Raw genomic sequence first — 15,852 nt, 5'->3', positions numbered from 1 at the left:
AGTCATTGTTTTTACCTCTTCAATATATTTGTCTAGCAAGTCTGTCTGAATGCATCACTGAAAAATGGTGATATCAGTGTCAGATATCATTCCATACACATTTGAATAATGCAGCGTAAAATACAAATTATAATAAGAGTGTGCTTTTGCTCTGGAGGATGTTTTTTGGAAAAGTAATGCAAGTGGCGATGTTGCTAAGATATATTAAAGTGGGACTGATGGCATTTTCCTAGCCGCTGGGCAATGCTGTTCTTTGGTTAGCCGGTAGAGAGTGCTGGAACCCTGCAAAAGGTGAAACTCCAAGCTCACTTTCAGCTCACTCTTATCTGCCCAGCATGTTGCTTCCTTTAGTGTTGTGCCCACTGAACCAGCCCAGATTGGCACGTTGCCATCTGGACAAAATCCAAGTGTGAATGGCAACTAAGCCTCTGGGAGCAGAAACTGGGTCTTCCATTCCATGGTGTCACGCCACAGGACCATTCAATCATTCCTTTTGAGAACTGTTTCCACCTCGCTGAATTTATCAATGTGTGCAGATTAAAATATGGGAGAACTCAAGTGCATACAAAGAAAATGAACTGAAGCAACATGTTCTGGGCGATCACAGAAGGGGCAGCAGAGGGTATAAAATCTGATATGTATGGTGTTTGATCGTGGTGAGCATGTTCATAGACCATGTAATGTAAATTTGGACTTGCTCCAGTCTATCGCAAGACCTTATGCTACGAGTCTTCCTCACTCTCTTTCCTTCTGTTTCTTTTTACATTCTGTAACCTTGGCAGAAAATTTTCATGAAATACATTGCAAGAATTTATTTTGCCTTATTTTACATTCCCACCCTACAATTCCTGTGACAATATTTCATGTTATTCATATTATCCTGTTTTTCTAATCTTAGAGTCTAATCACCTTATGTTCGTTCACCAGAACTGCTTGTTTTACATAGACTCTATATATCTCTCACTTTGCCACTATACTAGAACTGTTCCAAAGTCATCTTTGTTAATATCAAGTAACACTTGTGGTGGGATCGATTGCACAATATTTACATAAAAGTATGGCCCTGATATTTATGGGTGAATGCGGGGAATGCCATAAATGGATACAGGGAGAACTAGCCATTTAGATACAGAATTGACTCAAAGGTAGAAGACAGAGGGTGGTGGTGGAGGGTTGTTTTTCAGACTGGAGGCCTGTGACCAGTGGAGTGCCACAAGGATCGGTGCTAGGTACTCTACTTTTTGTCATTTACATAAATGATTTGGATGCGAGCATAAGCGGTACAGTTAGTACATTTGCAGATGACACCAAAATTGGAGGTGTAGTGGACAGCAAAGAGGGTTACCTCAGATTACAACAGGATCTGGACCAGGTGGGCCAATGGGCTGAGAAGTGACAGATGGAGTTTGATTCATATAAATGCAAGGTGCTGCATTTTGGGAAAGCAAATCTTAGCAGGACTTATACACTTAATGGTAAGGTCCTAGGGAGTGTTGCTGAACAAAGAGACCTTGGAGTGCAGGTTCATAGCTCCTTGAAAGTGGAGTCGCAGGTAGATAGGATAGTGAAGAAGGCATTTGGTATGCTTTCCTTTATTGGTCAGAGTATTGAGTACAGGAGTTGGGAGGTCATGTTGCGGCTGTACAGGATATTGGTTAAGCCACTGTAGGAATATTGCGTGCAATTCTGGTCTCCTTCCTATCAGAAAGATGTTGTGAAACTTGAAAGGGTTCAGAAAAGATTTACACAAGGATGTTGCCAGGGTTGGAGGATTTGAGCTGAAGGGAGAGGCTGATCAGGCTGGGGCTGTTTTCCCTAGAGCGTCGGAGGCTGAGGGGTGGCCTTATAGAGGTTTACAAAATTATGAGGGGCATGAATAGGATAAATAGACAAAGTCTTTTCCCTGGGGTGGGGGAGTCCAGAACTAGAGGGCATAGGTTTAGGGTGAGAGGGGAAAGATATAAAAGAGACCTAAGGGGCAACTTTTTAATGCAGAGGGTGGTGCTTGTATGGAATGAGCTGCCAGAGGATGTGGTGGAGGCTGGTACAATTGCAACATTTAAGAGGCATTTGGATAGGTATATGAATAGGAAGGGTTCGGAGGGATATGGGCCGGGTGCTGGCAGGTGGGACTAGATTGGGTTGGGATATCTGGTTGGCATGGACAGGTTGGACCGAAGGATCTGTTTCTATGCTGTACATCTCTATGACTCTATGAAGAGAATATATTGTAATTAAAAAGCAGAGGCTGGGATCAGGGTAGGTGATGGGGCAAAAGATATCGTGGTTGGTAGAGGAAGGTGAAGAGCTTGTTTTGGATGAGTGGTGGTTCTCATGGTTAACTGAGGAAGGAACTTGTTTTGTCAATCTGTCTACTGTTACTGCCAATCACTGTGCCCTTCTTTACCCCTACAAAACTAGCTCCAAATTACAGTATCATCATAGAATGCCTACAGAGTGGAGGCAGGCCTTTTGGCCCATCCAAGTCCACACTGACTCTCTGAGGAGCGTCCTCCCCAAACCTCATATTTCCCATAGCTAATCCACCTAGCCTGCATATCCCTGCACACTATGGGCAATTTAACATGGACAATCTACCTAATCTGCACATCTTTGGCGTGTGGTAGGAAACTGGAGCACCTGGAAGAAACCCACACAGATATGGGGAGAATGTGCAAATTCCACACAAACATTGGTCTGAGGCTGGAATCAAACCTGAGCCCCTAGCGCAGTGAGGCAGCAGTGCTAACCATTGAGCCATTATGCTACCTGTACTATGGATATCCATTGTTAAGTATGTTTTTCAGATGTTCCTTATGTGCTCCACCATGTGACAAAATCCTGAGACGTGACAATGTCTATTGGTCATAAAATTTCAATGGTTATGTGTGTAGTGGGCTGCGAACATATCTCACATTTTTGACTGTTTTATCTTTACCCAATTATTGAGTCTCTTCTGTGCATCATGGATGTTTTAATATTGAGACCACTGACAGAACAACAATAGTACAGTTAATTAGCAAGAGCTTGTTTGTTAAAGACATTACTTCCTTAATTTTAGTAGGAGAGATTTCTTTAAGGATGTGTGGTAATTGTCAGTCTTGACTTTGCAGGTGCCTTTGTGTTTGAAGGTTATGGATTCAGTCCCAAATCGGAAACCGGAGCAAACAGGATGTTGGAACTTCTGTCAAAGGTGCCATCTTTCAGTTTGATGGTAAATAAGTGTTTGGGCATTCTCTCAGTATCACGTGGGATGCTCTTTGTGTAAACTCAATGGGCCAAATGGCCACCTTCCACACTAGTGGACTTTTGAGGTTCTATGATTAATATTTATCCACAAATTATTAGTAAAAGAGAGATGATCTGATTATGTACTTTGTTTATTTGATTGTGTGACTTCGCTGTGAGCAAATTGACTGTGCTTCCTGCCTTGCAATTAGTGACTATACTTGTACAGTATTTGTTAGCAGTAAAGACTTTTGAGTGGGGATATCTAATTTGTTCTTTCGTTTACTTTCAACATGATGGTTTCAACCGACTGAGCAAGACAGGATTCCTTCAGGATTCATTTATTTATTTTAGATGAAATTACAAATTTTCCAAGTATTTAGAGTCATGGAGTTGTAGAGATGTACAGTACAGAAATGGACCCTTCAGTCCAACTCAACCATGCTGACCAGATATGCTAATCCCATTTGGCTCATATCCCTCCAAACCCTTCCCATTTATGTACCTATCCAGATGCCTTTTACATGTTACAATGGTGCCAGCTTCCACTTCTTCCTCTGGCAGCTCATTCCATACACGCACCACCCTCTGTGTGAACAAGTTGCCCCTTAGGTCCCTTTTATATCTTACCCCTCTCATAGAAACCTATGCCTTCGAGTTCTGGACTCGCCCACTCTAGGGAAAAGGCCTTGTCTATTTATCCTATCCATGCTCCTCATGATTTTATAAACCTCTATAAGATCACCCTTCAGCCTCCGACACTCCAGGGAAAACAGCCCTAGCCTATTCAACCTTTCCCTATAGCTCAAATCCTCCAACTCTGGCAACATTCCTGGAATGAGAAGTTCATTGTCTTTGTCTTGCTTGTCTTGGATGGAACTGCCTATCCTGCTTGTTAGCTTCATTTGAAGTTTACTTGATTACTAAACTGCCTGCAGGCCAGGTTTTCCAGTTCTGCTGCGTAGGAACATGTCAAAGTGCAGCTTGCATTGGTTAAAAGTCATACCTTGTCAAGGGATTAGTGTTTATACTTCTCGCTGCTGAATAATATTAGGTACATCACATCTGAGTGCATAAATATTAATCTGAGGTCACAGAAAACCTGTCTATTTATCTGTGATGTTTATTCCATAACGTCCATAATAAAATGTGTTCAAAAATATTTATTTGGAGAAAAAGCCAAGCCCACAATTTCAAGCCCATGTCGACTTTAAACTTGGTACAGGAGAGAACCCTGAATCTGATGCATCATGTTTGTTGGTCGTTTTGGAATTTAATAGGATAATTTCCATAATTTTTATCTCTCTTTAATCCTTCATCAGTCTGTTTCCTTTAAAAAAATTGAAGTATGCCTAATCAAGTAATGAATACCTTGTTCCACATTGCAATTTTTAAGGGTTTGAAAGAAATGCAGCCCTGAAAGTTGAACGTATTTGTTTTATTACATGTGAATAATAATCAATGGAGTAGCTTCAGAAAGTGTCGCCTGTACTATCCTATTAATAAGTGGAAATATTCCAGAGACTGACTACTTGTCATAATGAACTCTAGGCATTCAGCAAATCTATTGACACTCATTGCTTGCGTTCATTGAAGAAACGATGGATGACAAAGAAGCTCGCTTTGCTCGGTTTGCCAGACTGTCAGTCAAACCATGGCTGTCCTTTTATTTTAAAGCCTTATTAACCTACATGCGGAATGTGACTGATGACAGGCCACCGCCAACAAAGGAAATCCACACTTGGGTTTCAAATCCTGTCATCTGTGTTCTCGGGATCTTGGAAGCCCCCTTGAAGAGATAAAAAGATCAGTTAAATGCATGAACCAGTGGCATAAAACTCAGTGAGCACTAGCAGAAAAAGTCTGCATCATCTCCCGCTGATTGAGATGTCTTTCACACACCTCAGTTTCAAACCCAACACAAAGCTCGGGGCACCTCCTCCTCTGGGTCTCATTGGGTGGTGTCTAAGACACGCTGGGCACATGGTGTGCAAGCACTATATATGACATGTACTTGGCACTGGTGTTTGGATTCGAGCTATTATCTGCCAAGGTTACCCAGTTACCAGTTGAAAGGAAACATGTTGCTGTTACTGAAACTTTCAAAGAGCAAGCAGCAGTGACAGCTGTACAGGTCCTATAGCAGCTTCTGAACTGGCTAGATTGGCGTAGATCCATTGTGGGAAATAGTATTTGAGTTGGACAATATTCAAATCAAACTATTTTAAAACTCTTTAAAAGCAATCTGATGAAGATGAACATTAGTATTCATCAACATCTATCAGATTTGCCTACATTTGTATCTTCCATCCTTCCCGCCAACTTTAACACTTTTCTTTTCTGTCTGCACATCATTATACATAGACAGTAATGAGCACTAACGACTTCCCTAGCATCCTTATTTTGTGTTAGCTGCTATAGGGGTTGAAAGAAAGTGTCATGTTCATCATCTGGACCATTCGCCCTCTCTCGACGCTTAGTTGTTCAAAGGGTTCAGCTGAAACTGTGAGCAAATATTCCACCAGTTCATAGACCCATTTAACATTCCTTATACCTCTATCCTTTGAGATACTCACTGTTCAGAAGTTCAAGATGTTTAAAGTAATTGTCATGTCAAATAGTGCCTGGTAATGAATGTTGTCAATTTGAACTATCAAAATTATTAAGTTTTAATATATGTTGCCAAAAGTACAAACGTTTTAATATTTAGTTTTGATTAGATTCCCTTCAGTATGGAAACAGGCCCTTCGGCTCAACCAGTCCATACTGCCCCTCTGAAGAGTTACCCACCCAGTCCCATTGCCCTACCCCATGTTTACTCCTGACTAATGCACCTAGCACTATGGGCAATTTAGCATGGCCAATTTAGCATGGCCAATTCACCTGACCTGCACATCTTTGGGCTATGGGAGGAAACCGGAGCACCCGGAGGAAACCCACACAGACACGGGAGAATGTGCAAACTCCACACAGACAGTCACCTGAGGTGGGACCCAAACCCAGGTCCCTGGCGCTGTGAGGCAGCAGTGCTAACCACTGAGCCACCGTGCTGCTCCACTGAGCCACTGTGCCGCCCCATTACCATTAAGTTCTTAGCATTATGATTTTTATTATTTTATCTTCAATGAAAAGAGTTGCCTCCATATTTATTGTCTATGTACATAAAACATTCTCATTGTACGAAGTGATTAGAAATGTTTGAGATAACCATTTGAAGAATAAATATTTATTGCTGCCAGTCATTACTAATGGCTTGTAAAACATTCAAGTGATACACTGGGACAAATGAAGAAACCAAGGTCTGGCCATCTGCCTCTGTCGATACAGTTCCCAGATGGCTCTATCCTTAAACATTTGCAACTCTAAAACAGGTTAGCTCAGCAGGGGGTCTGTAATTTGAAGGCGGAAGTGGATGTTGAGACTTTGCTTTGGCTGATTTGACAATTTCATGGTGTTATAATCGCTTGTCTTTTTTGCTGTTTTGTCAATGTTACTGATTTGGACAATACTAAGAGGTGTGAAATGAGGGAAACCTTCTGTGATTGACAGTACAAATGGCTATGTCTGATTGAGAAATGTTGTCAGAACAACAGAGTTTTTTCTCAAGACAGATTGCTTCTGCCTATTGTATTTTTCAGTATTTGAGGAAATGCCTGAATTGTGATTACATGGTTCATTGGTTTTGTACATATCATGTACTGGGTAAATGGACAACTTAACCTGTAGAAAATTTCTGAATCCAGACAATGGTTCACAACTCCTCTCAGAGACTTCTGCCCAATGCCATGGAAATAACATTTCCGTAGCTATCTGACAAAGGAGCAGCACTCCCAAAAGCTAGTGCTTCCAAATAAACCAGTTGTACTATAACCTGGTATTGTGTGATTTTTAACTTTGTCCACCCCAGCCCAACACCGGCTCCTCCACATCACGGAAATAACAAGCTTCTAAGAGATGCCGACCCTGACAATGGAGCTGATGAATTGCAGCCTGTGGATTTGCTACAGCCACAACACAACAATTAGGAACAGGAGTAGGCCATTTAGCTTCTCATGACCATTCTTTACTGAGTAAGGTCCTAATGGTTCTGATGATGGGCTGAATTGCAATTTTCTGTGTGAACGCCAAAGCCCTGATTCTCTTGTTGATCAAAGCCTGGTGAAGCCTTGAATATATTTCAAAGACCAAGCCTCCACTGTTCTGTGATGAATGGAATCCCACAGAATAACAAAGCACTCGGGGGGAAAAAGTCTTCTCTCAATCTTCTCTCTTAAATTGGATATCCTTAATTTTTGAAACAGTGTACCCACTTTTTGACCACTGCACAGATGGGCTGTGGAGTGGCAAATGGAGTTTAATTTAGATAAATGCAAGGTGCTGCATTTCGGAAAGACAAACCATGGCAGGACTATACACTTAATGGTCAGGTGCTTGGGAGTGTTGCTGAACAAAGAGACCTTGGAGTGCAGGGTCGTAGCTCCTTGAAAGTAGAGTTGCAGGTAGATAGGATAGTGAAGAAGGCATTTGGTATGCTTTCCTTTATTGGTCACAGTATTGAGTATAGGAGTTGGGAGGTCATGTTGCGGCTGTACAGGACTTTAGTTTGGGCATTTTTGCAAAACTGCATTCAATTCTGATCTTTTTGCTATTGGAAGGATATTTTGAAAGTAGCAAGGATTCAGAAAAGATTTACAAGGATGTTACCGAGGTTAGAGGGGTGGAGTTACAGGGAGAGGCTGAATAAGCTGGAATTATTTTCCCTGGAGGGTCGGACGCTGAGGTTTATATAATCATGGATATGGTGAATAGCCATGATCTTTTCTCAGGGTGGGGCAGTCTAAAACTAGAGGGTATAGGTTTATGGTGAGAGAGAAAAGATTTAAAAGGGGCCTAAGGGACAACTTTTTCACACAGAGGGTGGTGCATGTACAGAACGAGCTGCCAGAGGATGTAGTGAAGGCTGGTACAATTATAACATTTAAAAGGCATCTGGTTGGGTATATGCATAGGAAGGGTTTAGAGGGATATGGGCCAAATACTGATAAATGGGACTAGATTAATTTAGGATATGTGGTCATCATGGAGAAGTTGGACCGAAGAGTATATTTCTGTGCTGTACATCTCTATGACTGTATGACCCTCACAGCATTGACCTGGCAAACTGTTTGGGTTCTCCTGTATTTCAATAAGATTACCTTTCCCCAAACCTTCAATAGACTGAATGCATTCAACCTTTCCCATAAGCTTTCCTCTTTATCCCAGGAATGAGCCAAGTGAATCGTATCTGAAGGTGCTTAGTTCCTTTTTGAAAGCAACAAACACACTTTCAGGCAGTACATTCCAGATCCTAACCTCTCACAATGTAATAAAACACTAATCCTCCTGTTACTATCGGTTCTTTTGGGTAGGCATATTGACTCAGTGTTGGGCACTGCTGCTTTACAGTGCCAGAAACCCAAATTCGATTCCAGCCTCGAGCAACTGTCTGTGTGGAGTTTGCACATTCTCCCTGTGTCTGCATGGGTTTCCTTCCGGTGCTCTAGTTTCCTCCAACAGTCCAAAGATGTGCAGGTTAAGTGAATCGATTGTGCTAAATAACCTGTAATGTCCAGGGATGTATGAGAAAGGTGGGTTAGCCATGGGAAATAGGGGGTTTGATAGGGATAGGATGCTGTTCGGAGCAATGGCGTTGATTCAATGAGTCGAATGGCCTGTTTCCACACTGTAGGGATTCTACGAATCAGTGACCTCTGATTCTCAATCCCTTTACACGTCGGAGCAATTTCTCTATAGTTAATCTATGTGTACAGTGCTGGTTTTGAACAAACAAGGCAAGGAATACATAATGAATAGGAGGGCCCTGGGATGCACTGAGGATCAGAGGGGATTAGTGGTGCTGGAAGAGCACAGCAGTTCAGGCAGCATCCGAGGAGCAGCGAAATCAACGTTTCGGGCAAAAGCCCTTCATCAGGAATAAAGGCAGTGAGCCTGAAGCATGGAGAGATAAGCTAGAGGAGGGTGGGGGTGGGGAGAGAGTAGCATAGAGTACAATGGGTGAGTGGAGGAGGAGATGAAGGTGATAGGTCAGGGAGGAGAGGGTGGAGTGGATAGGTGGAAAAGAAGATAGGCAGGTCGGACAAGTCAAGGAGACAGTAACTGAGCTGGAAGTTTGAAACTAGGATGAGGTGGGGGAAGGGGAAATGAGGAAGCTGTTGAAGTCCACATTGATGCCCTGGGGTTGAAGTGTTCCGAGGCGGAAGATGAGGCGTTCTTCCTCCAGGCGTCTGGTGGTGAGGGAGCGGCGGTGAAGGAGGCCCAGGACCTCCATGTCCTCGGCAGAGTGGGAGGGGGAGTTGAAATGTTGGGCCACGGGCTGGTTTGGTTGATTGGTGCGGGTGTCTCGGAGATGTTCCCTAAAGCGCTCTGCTAGGAGGCGCCCAGTCTCCCCAATGTAGAGGAGACCACATCGGGAGCAACGGATACAATAAATGATATTGGTGGATGTGCAGGTGAAACTTTGATGGATGTGGAAGGCTCCTTTAGGGCCTTGGATAGAGGTGAGGGAGGAGGTGTGGGCACAGGTTTTACAGTTCCTGCGGTGGCAGGGGAAAGTGCCAGAATGGGAGGGTGGGTCGTAGGGGGGTGTGGACCTGATCAGGTAGTCACGGAGGGAACGGTCTTTGCGGAAGGCGGAAAGGGGTGGGGAGGGAGGATCAGAAGGACCTTGGTGTGCAGGACAGGTAGGTAAAGTGGTTAAGAAGGCTTATGGGATATTTGCCTTTATTAGTAAAGGCAAATAGTTTAAGAGCAGGGAAGTTATGCTTCATCTGTACAAAAAGGTTTTTTTAGACCGTAACTGGAGTATTGTGTGCAGTTCTAGAATCCACATTAGAGGAGGGATCTGATTGCACTGGAGAGAGTGCAGAGGAGATTTACCAGGATGTAACGTGGGCCGGAGAGTTTCAGTTATGAAGAGAAATTGGACAGACTGGTGTTGCAGAGAGAATACTGGGGTAGGGGTATGCAGGGAAGGGAGATATGACTGAGATGTGCAAAATTGAGGTGAACAAATGTGGTAGACAGGAAGGAACTTATCCCCTTGGTGAAGGTTCCATGTGATGGGGGCATAGATTTAAGATGAAGGGCAGGATATGAAGAAAAATGTTTTCACCCAAAGGGTGGTGGAATCTGTAACTCTGCCCATATGGTGGTAGAGGTAAAAACTTGTATAACATTTAACAAGTAGTTTGCTGTACACTTGAGGTACACCAAGGTATACAAGGCTATTGACCAAGTGTTGGAAAGTGCAGGTACAATAGTTAAGTGCTTGAATTTGACTGGCACCGATTCAATGGACCAAAAGGCCTTTTTCTGTGCTGTAGAGTCTGTACACTTGTGCAGTAAATTTCATCTGTTACCTGACAGGCTGTACTAGTCGGCTATTCGACTCTGATTTCCAGCATCTGCAGTCTTCACTTTCTCTTACCAGCCTATCAGCATTTTCTTGACATTTATCCTTCTCACTATTCACAATGCTTCCAAATTTTATGTCATCTCCTAACTTTGAAATTGTAACCTGTGTACCCAAGCCTATGTCATTCATAGAGGTCAAGAAAATCTGTGGTTCTAATACTAACTCCCAGGGAACCCCAGTATATACTTTCCTCCAATCCCCAAAAACAACTACTCTCTGTACTCAAAGTCAAATTTTTTAGACTATATTTTAGGTTAAATTCATGAGGTAAACTATTACATGGATGCCACTTTTGAGGGACTAAAATTCATGCCACAGTCTGAAAACATGTATCATTAGCAGAAGCCCAATCGATCTCGAAACAAATAAAGGAAAAGATGTTGATCTGTTATCTGTGAAGATTTAGGGTCAATTTTACACAAGATATATGGAAAATTCCAGATTTTTTGGCCAAAAAGAGGGAGGGTCGACTATTACATGAGATCGACCTTGACTTGAGTATATTTGATATTTTTCACCACTCCCTGTTGGCTGCTGGGAACATGGAAATCTGTGTGCCAGTTGAGGAAGAGGGGATGATCATTCAGTGGGCTAATTACAACTAGGTCCATCAATTTGTCACAGCCATCCTAGACGCTGGATGCTGACTCAGCAATAATAAATGAAGCACCATCCTTTGGCAGTGGCCTTGACTCTGTTGCAAGTGGCAGTTTCTGTCCTTTCAGATTGACCACATGTTTTCTCCCCTATTGCTGTGCCAGAGTCCTTGCTAGTATCACATTGTCAGCTGGACAAGGCTACTTCAGCTCATACTAGAAGTACCTACGATATAAGAGCAGAAATTAGGCCATTTGGCCCATTGAGTTCTGCTCCACCATGCAATCATGGCTAATAGGATCTACGATCCCATTTTCTCACTTTGGGAACATCTTCCCAACATCCACTCAGTCTTGACTATTCAGTATTCTGTACCTTTCAATCAGATCCCCCCCTCATCCTTCTAAACTATATCGAGTATAGTCCCAGAGTCCTCAAACACTCCTGACTGGATTCTCAAACCCAATGCATCTTGACATCAATGACCTTTGGTAATGAAAGCTCGTCAACCTTCCTGCTTCCAATTTGTAACTTCTGAGGAGGTGGGGTGGAACTTCTTATCAATACAAGATTAGGTAAAGACAGACACAAGGTGGGTACAATAGATTGACTCAAGGCTTGTTTTATTACTTCTTTGTGTAACTTGTTAATTATATGATTTAATTGATTGGTTTTCATTGAAAAAGGATTTGGATTTGGTATTCATGTTTCTTGTGAAGTCTATGCATCAAAATGAAAGGAGTAAGGCGAGTGGATTTGGATTATAAAGATGGGAGGTCTGACAGTGTGCTGTTATGAGGTGTTGAACTGTTCCTCCCTAACCTGATCTCTGACAGCCTATGCAGTTCAGAGAGACATTTCTTCCTACCCCTCCTCCCTTCCCTCTCTGCTTCCTTCTGACCTCATGTTACCTGTGAATTATTGATCGTATCAGAAACAATACATAACATTAAGTTTAATTTATATTTGATATATTGTGTCAAAAGAGGGGGAGACATAGTTTTAGTTTAATTTCTGAGTTGTTTTTGGTGTCTTGATGCTGAGAATTCTGTCGGCTTTTTTATTTATATGGAGTTTTGAATTGATTTTTCAACATTTCACGTGACAAATTGAGAGTTAGGGCATTTTATAAAAAGGTAGAAAAATAACTTTACTGTTATAAGGACAGGGACACAGGAATGTAGAAAAATCATCAAGGGGTTTAATCATGCAGTATAGTTATTCCAGAGAGAGGATGTCAAGGTGTTATACCATTGAAAAAGAAATTCTGTAATACTGCTATAAACAGAGTTTATGGAACTCATGACTGAAAACAACAAATGCTGGAGATCACAGTGGGTCAGGGAGCATCCATGGAAAGACAGCAAGCTAACATTTCGAGTCGAGATTATTCTTCATTGGAGCTGACATGAAGTCATGGAACTCTGGTTTGATCTGGAGCTAAAATAATAAACCAATTATTGTGGATGCTGACAGTCTGAAAAAGCAGGAGAAACTGAGTAGGTCTATCACCTTCTTTGAAGAGAGAAACAGAACAAATGTTTCAAGGCTGGTACAACTCTTCTTCAGAACTGAAGAACAGTCATATTAACTCTTTCTCTCTCCACAGATGTTGTCAGACCTATTGAATTTCTGTTGCGTTCTCTGTTTACTTTAGTATTGAGTTTAGTTTGCAGTTTATTTTTCGGTGTAATGGGGGAGGTACGAGTATAAGTACAGTATCAAGTGAATGTGCAAACTTTCACACAAAGAAAACGGGTTGCAGCTACACCAAACAACCTTGATGTGGAGGGAGTGGGAAATTGTTGCTGGGGTTTTTGACTGTAAAGGATATTGCTGGGATAAAAACCTTTTAGTATGAGCTTGAATCATCTTCTGGTATTTATAATGAAAATGTCAATCTTTCAGCCTAATGTAATATGTTCATGTTACACTTTTTATTCTCTGTCTTAAAAGTTCACCGCAGATTCTTGTGAACATGTTAAATAGCTGAAATCCATAGTTTTACAAAGAAGTTAATATCTCATAAATCAGACTTCAGAGTGAGATCTGACTTGTTCAGAATTAGTGTCAGCTGGGATCACATTTAATTGATAGCACTCTGGGCTGAATCTTAGGGGTAAGGATTAAAGTCCCACTTCAAGATCTGAGTGCAAAATCATTGGCACTCAAATACACTGTTGGAGGTGCTGTTGTTTGATGAGATGTTAAACTGAGGCCCCTATGCATCTGCTCTAGTGAATGTAAAAGATGCCACAGCACTATATCAAAGAAGAGCAAGAGAATTATTACCATTGTCCTGATTAATATTTAACTCTTAGTCAACATCACAAAACAGTTTATTTTGTCTTTGTCACATTACTGTTTTGGGGGAGTTTGCTGAATACACATTGTCTGCTGAATTTCGAACATCACACGAGTGACTAAACTTCAAAACGTACACCATTGGCTGTAAAAGTGCTTTGAGACATTCAGTAGTCATGATATCATTAGTCCATAAGTTCATATGATAAAGGAGCAGAAGTAGACCATTCGGCCCATCGAGTCTGCTCAGCCACTCGACCATGGCTGTTATGCTCCTCACCCCATTTTCCTGCCTTCTCCCAACAACCCTTCAACCCATTACCAATTAAAAATATCAATATGCATCTTTTGATTCTCCTTCTGCACATGTTGCTGCCCAAATTGTGGTAAAGACCTGTCCCTCGTGGTGATGAAATTGTGCACCATGCAACAATTGGTGACATATCTGGACATCCATTTCAGAATATACTATTGCTATAACAATCCCGGCTGTCAAATATATATTGTGAGGATCTTGATGATTTCTTGTGCCCGTGTGGTTTTGTGTTAAGACTGTTTTACAGCTCTGTGCAGATTCCTCACAGGAATCACCAGCTGTTAAATATCACTGGGGAAAGGTCCTTCCTCCCAGTTAATGCCAGACTGTGCTGTGCAAGTTTAGAATCTGGTGAATGGAGCATGGAAGTATTTTAAACTGCAAGCAGCACTGGGAACCTAACGAGATGAAACTGCTTGAGCTTTTGCATGTTCTCAGTGTGTTCCTCCTGACACCACTTTCACCAGCATGACAAGCAGTCTGCATCTGGTGGAGAATTGCACCTGCTTCCTCCTCATTTTATGAGACCAGAGACTGGTTAGCACCTGAAGAACAGATGCTGCAAGGGTAATTTCTAGTTCAATCACTTCTCCACTGACTTTCAGAGCTTTTTTGTGAAAAGCGTGCTTTTTAAACAAATATAGCAATTAATAATTAGAGTTCTGGCTTGCCTTCCGGTTGCAATAAATGAACAAAGATAGGAGATTCCTAACATACAAATTGAAGAGACAAGTAAATGTTTACCCATCATGAGCTTACCATAAAAAGCACACTGCAAGCTGGGCTTTGAAATATAAACATACTTACACGTGAGATCGACAAAAGCTTATATGAATTCATGGTGAGTTTGTATTCATTCTCTCTCTAGATCAATCATTCAAAGAAAAGTGATTTTCAGATCACTGCCAAGAATAGTTGTTTAGAGACAAAAAAAAACCTGCAGATGCTGGAATCCAAAGTTCATATTAGAGTGGTGCTGGAAAAACGCAGCAGGACTGGCAGCATCCGAGGAGCAGGAAAATCGATGTTTTGGGCAAAAGCCCTTCATCAGGAATATTTTGCCCAAATATTTTTCCTGCTCCTCGGATGCTGCCTGACATTAGATTAGATTACTTACAGTGTGGAAATAGGCCCTTCGGCCCAACAAATCTAAACCGCCCCGCCGAAGCACAACCCACCCATACCCCTACATCTACCCCTTACCTGACACGACAGGCAATTTAGCATGGCCAATTCACCTGACCTGCACATCTTTGGACTGTGGGAGGAAACCAGAGCACCCGGAGGAAACCCACGCAGACACGGGGAGAACGTGCAAACTCCACACAGTCAGTCGCCTGAGGCGGGAATTGAACCCGGGTCTCTGGCGCTGTGACGCAGCAGTGCTAACCACTGTGCCACCGTGCCGACCTGCTGTGCTTTTCCGGTGCCACTCTAATCTTGACTCTGATCTCTAGCATCTACAGTCCTCGCTTTCACCTGGAATCCAAAGGAGGCAAGCAGGATGCTGGAAGAACACTGCAAGCCAGGCAACATCAGGAGGTGGGGAAGTCAATGTTTCAGTCCTGAAGAAGGGTTACACCCAAAACATCGACTTCTCCACCTCCTGTAGCAGTTGTTTGGCAAGATGTCATCAAGGGTCTCATTAATCAAGAGCAAGTTCAATTAAATAGTATGGTCCTCATAATTATCTTACCTTAGAACCTGATAATTAATGAGTGTGATAGGATCCAATTGTCCTCAATTTCTTTCTGTTGTTTTAACTGAGGAATTTAGCTCAGAGTTGCACAGTAATATAACTCTGAGGAACTTCTAGGCTTCTTTTTCTTTTGTAATTAATATTATTTTATGTCTATCTGATTACAAATATTTTAAAATATAAATAAGCCACTTGGAATTTAGTTTGTTGGCAGATTCAACATCAAACACATGT

At 42.1% G+C, this 15,852-nt stretch overlaps 2 long non-coding RNA genes across 3 annotated transcripts in view; one reads left to right on the top strand and one right to left on the bottom strand.

Moving 5' to 3' along the window:
- The window catches only part of LOC140466314 (uncharacterized), a 125,385-nt gene that overhangs the window by 90,489 nt on the left and 19,044 nt on the right, over positions 1-15,852 (top strand). For both annotated transcript variants that reach the window (XR_011955210.1, XR_011955211.1), the window contains exon 2: positions 3,114-3,214. This is a non-coding gene — a long non-coding RNA (uncharacterized lncRNA). The remainder of the gene's footprint in view (positions 1-3,113; positions 3,215-15,852) is intronic.
- The window catches only part of LOC140466282 (uncharacterized), a 65,340-nt gene continuing 54,135 nt past the window's right edge, over positions 4,648-15,852 (bottom strand). The window contains exon 4 of the long non-coding RNA XR_011955206.1: positions 4,648-5,017. This is a non-coding gene — a long non-coding RNA (uncharacterized lncRNA). The remainder of the gene's footprint in view (positions 5,018-15,852) is intronic.

This window comes from Chiloscyllium punctatum, chromosome 3 (genome assembly GCF_047496795.1).
Source record: "Chiloscyllium punctatum isolate Juve2018m chromosome 3, sChiPun1.3, whole genome shotgun sequence".
Taxonomy (NCBI): Eukaryota; Metazoa; Chordata; class Chondrichthyes; order Orectolobiformes; family Hemiscylliidae; genus Chiloscyllium; species Chiloscyllium punctatum.
Note: the sequence above shows the minus strand (reverse complement) of the source record. Positions and strands in the feature narration are given on the sequence as shown.